This window comes from Lissotriton helveticus, chromosome 5_1 (assembly GCF_964261635.1).
Source record: "Lissotriton helveticus chromosome 5_1, aLisHel1.1, whole genome shotgun sequence".
Lineage (NCBI taxonomy): Eukaryota > Metazoa > Chordata > Amphibia > Caudata > Salamandridae > Lissotriton > Lissotriton helveticus.
This window is the reverse complement of record NC_136065.1, coordinates 398,244,008-398,256,853: the sequence shown is the minus strand read 5'-3', so window position 1 is coordinate 398,256,853 and position 12,846 is coordinate 398,244,008. Positions and strand designations below refer to the sequence as shown.

The 12,846-nt window shown below is 51.6% G+C and overlaps 1 protein-coding gene across 1 annotated transcript in view; it reads left to right on the top strand.

Moving 5' to 3' along the window:
• ESPN (espin) overlaps positions 1 to 12,846 on the top strand; it is a 926,204-nt gene that overhangs the window by 657,096 nt on the left and 256,262 nt on the right. The gene's annotated exons all lie outside the window — the stretch shown is intronic.

The following is a 12,846-nucleotide window of genomic DNA, read 5'->3' as shown; positions in this document are numbered from 1 at the left end:
CTTGCTCATTGCACCATCAGGATTCAAGCAAGCCGGGCCGAAGACGCCTGAAATGGCAGAAACCGGTCCCCGGAAGCTTGTTTCCTTCCCAGTACAAGAATTGGCTTGGTAGTTTGGTTTGCCCTGTTCCCATCATGCACTGGGACAGGAACAGACTAATTTGCATATAGCCAAGTTCTGAGCTGGGATGGTGCAGTGAGCTAAAAAACGGTGATGGATCAAGCCCTGATCTTTGGACTGGGTAAGAGTGGTCTGCTTAATTCAGGCACTCTGTTCATCACCACCCCCTTTTCTGAATTATGTCAGAAAGGGACCCTAGCCATATGGACACTCCTCTGGCATAGGATGAAGAATTAGATGAGAACCATAGTCCTCTCGATTTTCTTTATCTTATTAGCCTCCTCCTCCATCAGGTGTATCTCTTGGAGGCAGGGAATATCCACCTAGTATCTCCTAAGGAAGTTCAATAACCAGCATCGCTGTTGGCAGTTATTGAGCCCCCTCACAATACTAAGTTGCATTGCGTAGGCATTGCCAGGTGTTTATAATCCCTTTAACCATCAGTGGGTCTGCTATAATTTACAGCTTAGGAGATCTGCCTATCTGCAAGGGACATCGAGCGTCATATGCTCAGTGATACGTAAACATTTGCATTTCTAATGAGCCCATGTGCTGTTGCCCAACATTCGAACTATAAACTGTATCTCCCTTAACCTATCCACTCAGATAAACACAATATAAGAAACAAACTGCAAGCTTATCCATCAATACTGTGTAACAACCTGATGTTCCCAGGATCGGGGAAGGCCCGGTTCAAATAAGAGAGGCGACTAGACTTGGCTATGGCTGTATTTAATGGATAAGAATACAGAACAGAAATAGCCGAAATGAAAAGCATTTAGTACATGTAAAGAAAGTAAAGTCAACGATACCCGTTAGCAGCACCTGGATTCTTACCGTCCTCCACAAGAACACCGGTCCCGGTGTTCGCCAACGGAGGGCACAGTGCTAAGAAACGGCCGAAAATGCAGTTCGACAGCTGCTAAGGGTATATTGTCTGTGTGAAAGCTCCTAATCCTGTTTAGGTGCTCCTCAGTTGTGTTACGAACTAGGGAGTGCCCAGCCGGGTACTCAACCTTACAGTTCGTGACCAGCGTCAGGGAACAGCCGCTCAACCTCGCTTTGTAAAGAGCTAACCCCAGGAGACCTGTAAGGAACCAGCGCTCTAACTCTCGTGTCGTTACAGAGACGCGGCAAACACCTCCGTGGTGTGCGTCTCTGTTGGTAGTACTGAGGACTCTGATAAAGGAAGGAGCGGGGGCAGAGAGCAGCCGCTCGATCGTACCTCCGTTTCCTCCGCTCCGGTTTGTATGATGTCAAGAGTCTCCCAAGCTCCTCAGCTGAGACGCGGCATACACCGCCTAGGTGTGCGTCCCAGCTACCTGATGCCCGAGGACCAACAAGTTAGGCGGAGAGCAGCCGCTCTATCTCACCTAGGTATCCAGTCGACTGTAAAACACCCAATTGGCTTCTCAGCTGAGACGCGGCAAACACCTCCGTGGTGTGCGTCTCAGCTAGATAACCTCTGTATCACGATGCGGGGGCAGAGCGCAGCCGTTCGCTCTTACCTCCGTTTCCGTATCCTCTGGACTTTTGCCAAATGACGGATTGCAAAAGCACCGGGTCCTATGGCTGTAGGCAATGTCGGCAAGGGATCCAAAATATCCGACGCAGTGTCCTCGCTGAGTACGCTTTTGTAGGCGTTTCCGGTCCGTGATCCTCCCGCTTGGCATTCTGGGAGTTGTAGTCCCGCCCCTGTGGCGGCGCCGTTCGTGGTGGTGCCGGATCGCATTGTGTCCCATGGATGGCATGGGCGAGGGAATCCATGACAGTACATCCTCCCTCCATCAGCCCCTTCCTACCGGACCTGCACCAGCCGGATTCCTTCTGTGATATGTGGAAACCAAGCGGGGCGCATGTACAGCGGCTGCGGGTTCCCATGATTGCTCTTCTGGGTCGTAACCTTTCCATGCCACCAGGTACCACAACTTGCCCCCACGCCACTTGTAGCCCAAGATGCCAGCAACCTCGTACTCCACCTCCGAATTCACCGATACTGGCACAGGAGTCGCCCGTGCCCGCACCGACGAAGGTTTAAGCAATGACACGTGGAAAACGGGATGTATTCGTAGTTGCTGCAGCAAACGCAGTCTCACGTTCACGGGGCTCACGCACTTGGATATGCGGTAAGTGCCGATGTATTTGGGATGGAATAAGCTTTGTTTACGAAACCGCATGTTTCTGGTAGAGACCCAGACGTACTCACCCACCCTGTACAAGGGCCCCGGCCTCCTCTTCCTGTCGGCCATGGTTTTGTATGTAGCCTTGGCGGCATCCAAGTACTTTCTGGAATGCGTCAGGATTTCTTTGATGTGAGCGACCCTCTTGGAGGTTTCGGGTATCCTGCCGTCCCTGATGGGGTGAACAAAAGGCAAAAACCTGGGGTGGTGTCCGTAATTGCCATAGAAAGGGGAAGCCTTGGTGGAGCTATGCGTGGCATTGTTATAAGCTATTTCAGCTATCCATAACAGATCCACCCATTCTTCCTTCCCTTGCTCAACAAAACACCGCAGGTATTGTTTGAGTGACTGGTTCAGGCGCTCCGTCTGTCCGTCCGTCTGAGGGTGGTAGCTCATGGACAGGGCAGACTTGACGTGCAATGCCGAACACCACGTCTTCCAGAACTGGGCGGTGAACTGAGACCCTCTGTCTGACACAATCACGTTAGGCAATCCATGAAGTCTCACCACGTTCCTCAATAACATTGATGCCAATTGACCCGCAGACGGCACCTGCTTGCAGGCGATGAAGTGCCCCATTTTCGTGAGGTAGTCGATCACCACCAGGATTGCCGTGTTCCCTTGATCCATGGGCAGACCTACGATGAAGTCCAAGGATATGTTCTCCCACGGTCGGCTTGGTGTAGGGAGGGGTTGAAGAAGCCCTTGCGGGCGCCTGTGATCTGATTTCATGGTGGCACAGGTTGAACACTCCGCTCCCCACTTCCTGACATCCGCTCTCATGGCCGGCCACCAGAAGTGCCTCTCCAGGCTGGCCACCGTTTTCTCAAACCCAAGATGACCCGCACAGGGTGACACATGGCACCAAGCGAAGGCCTGTTTCCGGAGTTGAGGTGTCGGTATCAGCAAGCGTCGAACGTTCACTGGTATCCCGTCTCTGACCTGCCATTCCCTATGGCTGAGGAGCCACCTCTTCCAAGTAAAGGAACAGATCCCTCTCTGGATGCCCTTGAGAAAAGCATCCGGCTGTATAACCCCCAACACCACCTTGGGGTGGATGATGGAGTGTTGCGTGACAGACTGTGGTTCTTCCGTAGCGGACTGACGCGAAAGCGCATCTGCCTTCTTGTTTTCTGTCCCGGGCCTATACGTGATGTGAAAGTTGAACCCGGAGAAGAAGAGCATCCACTGTAGCTGCCGGGGAGAGAGGTGTTTTGCTGCCGTCATAAACTGTAGATTCCTGTGGTCCGTGAACACAGTGACCACATGCCTGGCACACATCAACAGATGCCGCCACTCTGTGAAGGCATCTTTAATCGCCAGCAGCTCCTTCTCAGCGATGTGGTAGTTACATTCGGCGTCGTTTAGATTTCTGGACATGAAGGCCACAGGGTGGAGAAAGCCTGTATCCCGATGGCGTTGGGACAGGATGGCCCCCAGAGCAACCTCCGAAGCGTCCGCCTCCACCACATACGGTTATTCCGGATCGGGGTGAGCTAGTACCGGGGCTGTGCCGAACGCTTTCTTCAGGGCCACGAAGGCATCCTGCACCTCTTGGTTCCATGCGAACTCCTGGGATTTCCGCAGCAATTGTGTGATTGGGGCCACCAATCCCGAAAACCCCTCGATAAAACGCCGATAAAAGTTAGCGAACCCGATAAAGCTCTGTACATCCTTGATGCCTTGCGGGACAGGCCATTCCTCTACCGCCTTGATCTTGCGTTCCGCCATCTCCTGCCCATTCAGGCTCAGCATCACTCCAAGAAACTCCACGGTCGTGACATGGCAGTCACACTTGCTGAGCTTACAGAACAGCATGTTCTCTCTAAGCTTCCTGAGTACTGCTGTCACGTGTTGGACGTGGTCCTCTTCTGTGTCGGAGTAGATGAGAATATCATCAATGTACACCACCACGAACACATCCAGAACATCACGGAACACCTCATTGAGGAAAAACTGAAACGCCGCAGGGGCGTTGCAGAGCCCGAACGGCATGACGAGGTATTCGAAGAGGCCGAATCTGGTCTTAAACGCCGTCTTCAACTCGTCGCCTTCCCTCATGCGCACGAGATGGTAGGCTCCCTTGAGGTCGAGCTTGGTGTATACCCTGGCTTTCTTCACCTGTTGCAGTAAGACGCTGATGAGGGGCAAGGGGTATCTGTTCTTAACGGTGATAGCGTTCAAGGCCCTAAAGTCTACACATGCCCTCAATTCTCCATTGGCTTTTGGAATGAAGAAGACGGGCGATTCTGCCAGGGATTTGGAAGGCCTGATGAAACCCAACCCCAGAAGCTTGTCAAGGTAGAAACGCAGATGAATGTTTTCCGGCTCCGTTAAGGCATACAGCCTGCCGCTGGGTACGCATGCCCCAGGAACCAGGTCTATTTGGCAATCGTACACTCTGTGCGGAGGGAGTACCTCTGCACGCACCTCATCAAAGACATCTCCATAGCTGTGGTAAACGCGGGGAAGTGTGACTTCTTTCTCTGCTGCGGTGGCGACCGTGTGAACCGAGCCCTGGTTGGTAGTGTTAGACCCGTGCCTCAATCCACACCGCTGTAAACAACGCTGAGAAGTCATCTTCAGTTCATGGGTTGTCCAATTGACCGAATGGTTGTGCTTCTAGAGCCATGGCAAACCCAATATCACTCCATATTGTGGTGCTCGGATGATGTTGAAGTCGATTCTCTCCTCGTGCCATTTCCCATACTTAACGGGGAGTTCCCCCGTGTGATGTCCAATAGGTCCAGTAACCAACTGTCTCCCATCCACTGCATACACTTCTTTGGGTACTTCTTTGGGTATGAGAGAGATGCCCAGCCTCTGCGCTTCCTTCTGATCCATGAAGAGCCCAGTGGCCCCGGAATCGACCATGGCCACCACAGGGAGCCATTGTGTACGAATGCCTATGTACACTGTGATGAACAAGTGTTGCTGACCCACCTGCTCCGTGCGCGACAAAGAAGGGATACAGACGTGACTCCAAGAGGCCCCTTCACCATTCCGGGAGTCCGTCAGTTTTCCGCCGGTACGTCCACTACAGCCGTCACCGTCCTGTTGCCTCGGTATCGACTGGTTTTCGGTTTAGCAGGGCACTCTCGGACGTAGTGTCCTTTCTTGCCGCAATATAAGCATAGGCCTTGTTTGCGGCGTGATTCCTTCTCTGTGGCCATCAGGCTGGCCTGGATGGCTCCGATGTCCATTGGTTCTGCTTTCGCGGCAGCGCTGGATTCGGGGTTTCCCTGTGACACGTACGAGGGCAGAGGCTTTCCTTTTCTTTTGTGATCGCCTTTTCTCTCGCTTAACCTGTGATCCAATCGCAACACCAAATTGATGAGACCTTCAAAGGTTTTGGGTTGGGGGTCGATCTGTGCTACCATGTCCTTGAGCTCATCACTCAGCCCTTGGTGGAACAGCGCTGTTTGTTTGGAGATAGGCCACTTGGTTTCAGCCACAAGACGTCGGAACGCGTTTAGGTATTGCAACAGATCATTGTTGCCCTGTTGTAACTCCAGCATCTCTCTATCCGCCGTATAAGAGTCAGCCCTTCTGTCGAACACTTTTAGAAACTCTTTGCGGAAAGCTCCCCAGTCGCACAGGAGGGGGTTGTCCCTGCTCACCAATGGGACTGCCCATTGCGCTGCGTTCCCTGCCAGGTAGAAGATGAGGAATGCCACCCTTGCTTGGCTGGTGGGGAACGCCTTGGGTTTGCAAGACAGATGTAGGGCCACTTGCGTGAGGAAGACCTGCACCGTGTTGGGGTCTCCGCTATACCTCTCGGGTGTGGCCAAAGGGATGGAGATAGGCATTTCCACCACCACAGCAGGGGAAGGAGACGCGGTGGAGGGTCCTGCATTGAAGGGGTCTCTCTGTTGGGCATCTAATCTGGCCTTCACATCCGCCGTTTCCTGTCGGGATGCGGCAAGCTCAATCTGAACAGCAGCCAACGCTGCCAGCACGTCGTCCAAAGTAGCCATTGCTATCACCCGACCAGGGGATGGTTAATGTTTTAAAAGGTCGGATATTATGTAACAACCTGATGTTCCCAGGATCGGGGAAGGCCCGGTTCAAATAAGAGAGGCGACTAGACTTGGCTATGGCTGTATTTAATAGATAAGAATACAGAACAGAAATAGCCGAAATGAAAAGCATTCAGTACATGTAAAGAAAGTAAAGTCAACGATACCCGTTAGCAGCACCTGGATTCTTACCGTCATCCGCAAGAACACCGGTCCCGGTGTTCGCCAACGGAGGGCACAGTGCTAAGAAATGGCCGAAAATGCCGTTCGACAGCTGCTAAGGGAATATTGTCTGTGTGAAAGCTCCTAATCCTGTTTAGGTGCTCCTCAGTTGTGTTACGAACTAGGGAGTGCCCAGCCGGGTACTCAACCTTACAGTTCGTGACCAGCGTCAGGGAACAGCCGCTCAACCTTGCTGTGTAAAGAGCTAACCCCAGGAGACCTGGAAGGAACCAGCGTTCTAACTCTCGTGTCGTTACAGAGACGCGGCAAACACCCCTGTGGTGTGCGTCTCTGTTGGTAGTACTGAGGACTCTGATAAAGGAAGGCGCGGGGGCAGAAATCAGCCACTCGATCGAACCTCCGTTTCCTCCGCTCCGGTTTGTATGATGTCAAGAGTCTCCCAGGCTCCTCAGCTGGCATACACCTCCTAGGTGTGCGTCCCAGCTACCTGATGCCCGAGGACCAACAAGTTAGGCGGAGAGCAGCCGCTCTATCTCACCTAGGTATCCAGTCGACTGTAAAACACCCAATTGGCTTCTCAGCTGAGACGCGGCAAACACCTCCGTGGTGTGCGTCTCAGCTAGATGACCTCTGTATCACGATGCGGGGGCGGAGCGCAGCCGTTCGCTCTTACCTCCGTTTCCGTATCCTCTGGTCTTCTGCGAAATGACGGATTGCAAAAGCACCGGGTCCTATGGCTGTAGGCAAAGTCATCAAGGGATGCAAAGTATCCGACGCAGCCTCCTCGCTGAGTACGCTTTTGCAGGCGTTTCCGGTCCGCGATCTTCCCGCTCGGCATTCTGGGAGTTGTAGTCCTGCACCTGTGGCGGCGCCGTTCGTGGTGGTGCCGGATCGCGTTGTGTCCCGTGGATGGCATGGGCGAGGGAATCCATGACATACTGACTAGTTAACAGTTCAGTAGCCCAGCCTGTGTAGTGGGAAAACCCTCCCTAAAATACAATTACTAACTGCTGCCTGAATGGCACTAACTTGCGATCATGACATGCAGGGGATGTCTACCTCTCGAGAACACCCACAGCTAACCATCACCTAGTGCCATTGAGAATAGTCAGCCGCGGCTTCCCTAAGTGAAGAAGTCCAAGGCACTACTCAGTAAGCCAATATCATGAGCATTCAAGGGTACCATTCTTTGCTATGGAGATACACTCTGATGGGAAAAGCTCTACCTCCTTGTTCCGGGTTGTGGTGCCGCTGGAGATCATCAAGCATTCCATTCACTGTATTCATTCACAGAGCCATCCTAACTTCAGATCTTGTCTCTCCTATAGCCTCCACTTAGTGCCACAATCCAGAGAGACGTCCAGCTGCTGACGGTGCCCTCCTTTTCAATGTTGGCCTCTCTGTGTCTCATGCTTTGCAGGGGCCTCCTTCTCCCAATATACAGTAAAACCCACAAGTCCGGTAGGCCTCGGGAGCCGCAGTACACAGTCGCTGCCTCTGTGGTTGCAACAACTCTCCCCAAGTCAAGCCATTCTCAAGCCTCTTCTGAGTTGGAGGAGAAGTGGGATTTTGAGGCATACATTACACAGAGCTTTGCAGTACAAACTAACATTTATTTTAAACCCATGGCCCTTAGTCTTTGTTTCATTGAGTCAAATGTATGTCGGAGGCATTGCACTCTATGTGTTTAATCCGTGTAAGAATCTGATCGCCGTTCCATCATAGTCAAGGTTGTCAATGATTCTAGCCTTTTGCAGGACAAGGTCTTGCTCTCTGTAGTTAAGGAGCTTACAGATGATAGCCCGAAGTGGCATCTCAGGAGAAGGCACAATGGCCCCATGCACCCATTGCATGGTGAAGCATTGTGAAAGCTCCTTGGGAAGTCTCTGACCCAGTTTTCCACGAATACCATCTGGGGCCCTCCTTCAATGCCCTCCAGGAACCCAACAAACCTGGCAGGAGCGGCTCTCAGCACCCTCCACCCTATTGTCAAAGTGATGACCCCCTTCCGAGAGGGTGCAAACAGTGCCTTTTAATTTGGTAAGTTCGGGCATGAGGCCTGCAACAGGCTTTTAAGGGTCCACCCATTTCCTTTCCGTAGAACTGTCTGTGGAGATTTACCTCCAAAGAGATGGTATCTATTATGGATTCCAGCGACTGCCTTGTTTTCTCCATCGTAGCTAAGACCTGAGCCCCCTGGGGACCAGGTGGCTTCCTTCTCCTGCTCTATGCCCGTACCTGAGCCCTTGCTAGATCCTTTGGCCTGTGACGCATATTTATTTATTTATTTATTTATTTATTTATGTGTTTTATAGAGCGCAAACTTGACCAGTTAGGGTATCAGAGCTCTTTAGAGGAAAACATAGCATTGCATAGACAGGCTTTGAATCACCAGGTAACTGATCTAGTAGTGGGGGGGCAGGATACATAAGAGAGATAAGGGCACTTATTTACAGATTACATTTACAATTACTCAAGATGAGACAACATATTTACAGGTTAAATTTACAATTATTCAAGACAAGTTCCCAAGGTTCTTGATAGGGTGACTAGGTAATCTGAAGGGAGGCAGTAGACAGCCATAGATCGGGGCTATAGGGGTGGCTGAGGCAAAGATTAAATGAGAACTTTACCCATAAGGAAGGTTTTGGCATCCTTTTTGAAGCAAGCCAGAGAGGGGATTCTTCTGATGACAGGTGGGAGAGAGTTCCATATTCTTGGAGCACCCCAGAGAAGGCCTGATTGTAAGTTTTTTTCCTCTGAAAGCGTGCAGGTTGGAGCAAGAGGTCTCTGGCAGACCGGGAGTTTCTGATTCCTCTGAAAATCACAAGTTTCTGTGAAAGATATGCAGGGGAGTTAGAACATGTATATATATATATATATACTTCTCCATCTTTCTTTGTTGCGCTATTTTGGGGGCTTTAGTCTTTGCCATGACCACTGTGAGTGTACCAAGGAACAACAGAGGCAGTCGGGACAGGAAGGCAGCGACAGCAAAACATAATTTGTGGACGGCAGCCTGCCATCTGCCGCATGGACCTCCAAGATCTCCAGTGAGCCCTACAGGAAGATCGAGGACAAACTAGCCACTCCTGAGGGGCCCAGGTCAAAGAAAGTGCAGGACATGCCCATCCAGCAAGCAGCTCCAATATTTCCTTATCAAAGCATCTCCCCTTCAGGTCAGCTGCAGCTTTAGGTTCATCATTATAAACTGCTCAGGTGTGCCAATATCTGTCCTATTGTGGAAGCCTGCTCTCGAAGGTGCCTCTCCCTGATTCTAATGCAGGTTTCCACCTGTCAGCGCCATCAGCAGCTGCTGTATCGTCCTCCAATGCCACCATATTGAATCTGGTAGCGTGGACCATCAGCAGCGTTCCCAGAAGGCTGCCCACCATCTGTAATCTCCCTAATTTCTCTGCTCATTGTTCCAGGCTGTATGGCGATGTGGGCATCCACAGTACCTCTCAGCCTTCAGCCTCCTCAGCAGCCCCTGATCACATCCCCATTGCTGCTAGGATGGATTGGACTGTGCAGACTCCCAATGGCATTCCTGGGTCACGCCAGGCAATTCCCAGAAGGCACAGGGCAACCCATACCTGTGAGGTGAATTTCCAAGAAAGGAGCGCCACAGACAACCCCTGATCATTATGTGAAGAGACCGTGCTCACCCGGTGCCCCCCAGTGCTCCCAAGTAAGGCTGCTCGATCTCTCTGTTTGGCTCTGCAGGGCATGGCTGTGGTATGTTGGTTATTGGTCACCTTCAGTGGCTTCCAGGGAACACAGACGACACTCAGAGTTTCATCTGTGACTCCAAAGCGCCCAGGAATATTTAGGATGAGAAATCAGGCCGCGGCACCATAGCAACTACATGCTGTCAGACATGTTGCTTGGCCATGCCCCCACATTACTTCTGTTTTTTTCAAACATGGGGCAGTTAATTTTTTGGGTGGGATCCACTTTATGCAACATCAACCAATTGGCAAGGACTTTAACCCCCTTATAAGTCCCTAGTATATGGTACCGGTGGTATCCAGGGCATAGGTATTAAAGGTGTCACTGGGGCCTGAAGCACTGTTTGTGCCACCCTGAGTGACCCAAGTAAACTACTGACAGCAGCCCTGCCATTGCAGACTGCAGGAGCAGTGCGAACTGCTCGAACTCAACTTTGCCCTCACCTTGTGTGTCAAAGTCAATGTACTATTTTTAATATATGTGAGTCACCTCAAGGAAGGCATTCTGAGCCCAGGAGTCAGGGTGCATTATGTTAAAGATGTTGACACATAAGTGCAAGCTTATAAGTCCCGATAGCAGCCTTTACCATTTAAGGCTACTATAAGTATCCATAGGATAACATGGGCTGGCACCAGGGCAAACACAAGGTCGCCAGCTCCATTATGGTACCACAGAAATATGTCATATTTGGTATCAAGCAATGTGCCTCATCACTCCTGACATGCATCTTGTGTTGAGGAGATTGTGGCATGCACCCAGGTGGCTACCTTAGAGGTTGCTCACCTGGATGCCTCAACCTTCCCTGTGCTCTGAATGCCAGCCGGAAGCTGCTGCCGCCAAGGCAGGAATCTGAACCTCTGCCAGGAGGTGTGAACTATCCCAGGAGACAGAAACAAGGGCATGGATGGGAAGGAGGTAACAGCTCCCTCCTTGACAGGATGGCTAGTAAAGTGGCACATCAAGGCGTTGAGCTTCAAAGCCTTCACTGCCTGTGATATGCAACCAGGCTACTTTCCAAAGGCACCGTTGCAACTGGGCAGACGGGAAAATTAGGGATTCAGGAAATAGACCCAGAATGGTAGCCACACCTCTAGGGTGGGCTACCACATTTGTAGAGCTGAAGAAGACTTCTGACATTTTTAAACATGATAGAATAGAGGGTTCTGGGCAGAAAAGGTGACACACACCTAGGGGCGGCTCCTCCGCTATGGTGGAGGAACGTCACCCCTCCGCTTTCAAGCAGTGCAGAAGCAACTTTGCGGGTGGGCGGGGCTGTTCTGCAAGCAGGGCAGGGAGGAGTGGTTTGCCCTCTCCTAAAAGTGTGCAGTGACTGTTTGGACAGCCCGCTTGGGCCGCCCAAACCGGTCATGCACACTTTCCCACTTCTCCATGCAGGCTGCATTACAGCCTGCATGTAGAACATGCCCACCTCTCCAACCCCTGGCTGAGCGCCGTGTCACAGCTTTCAGATCAATCACATTGCTGCAATTGCAGCGTTGTGATGGACTTAGGGGAGGGAGTCTGGCTGCCTGCTTCCTGTTCCTGAAATCGGAAGCAGGAGAGCAAGGGCAGCGATGCGGGACCAGGCGGCGGCAAGGTAAGTGATTTTTTCCCCCTCCATCTCGCAATCACGACCCCTGCGCAACCCCCCCACCCCTGGATATCACCCATCCCCTTACCTGCAAATCATGCCAGCCGCTGCCCACACCCCAGGATGTGGTTACCTTAGGGGCAGATTAGCCGGGGGGATAGTAGCCCACTGGCCAACTGCACCCATAGCCATAATGCCCCTAAATCCAGGATTTAAGGGCTATCCCCGACACCAAGACCTCAGTTCAGATCTGACAGCAACAAAGGACAAATAAGAGACCCGTGTCTGCAACAACAGGTCTGTGTGAGAAAGGTGTGATTCTCTGCACCTGTGGCCACCTTCTTGGAACTGTACAACTGCGACTCGCCCAGGATCAAAGATCGATCACCCGATAGAGGTGCCACTTTGAGAGCCAAAGGCAACTCCAGACTCCCCTGGACTGGAAGCACTAGTCCCCAGCACACCGCATATAAAACAAAAGTGCAGAACTAATGAATCTCTAGCCATCGGGCCCTCCGAGGGATCACCCAAATGTAGATGGCCCAGTTCAATGTGGGAAGCATAATCGTAATACCCAGCAAGTATCAAGTGGCTGCCATTTCCCTCCGGACATCGAAATAACTGTTTGCCGAGCTTACCGATGCCAAGGCTTGTTGGTCGCAAGTCTGGCAACTATCCCCTTTCCTCGAATCTGCACCTCCAGGGAACTCTGCCAAACTTTCATATGACATAAGCAATGGTTTTGTTGTTGACTTTTTGCACCCGGTTACCCACCAGCGCCTTGTAAGCTGTAAAACGAGTTTCCCTGCGGCTCCTGCTTCAATACCAAGGACAGCCAGGACAACTCTACACCTAAGCTTCTCAAGCCAGGTAAAATCAAGCTGACTGTCGTGGCTTGGTTTTTGGACCCGCATCACCTTTACCCAATTCGGTTCCAAGCAACATGACCTGCAAATGACCGTTTGCCACTACTGCTTTTTACCATTGACAGCAATGATCATGTTTTGCCGTGTGGTTTTGC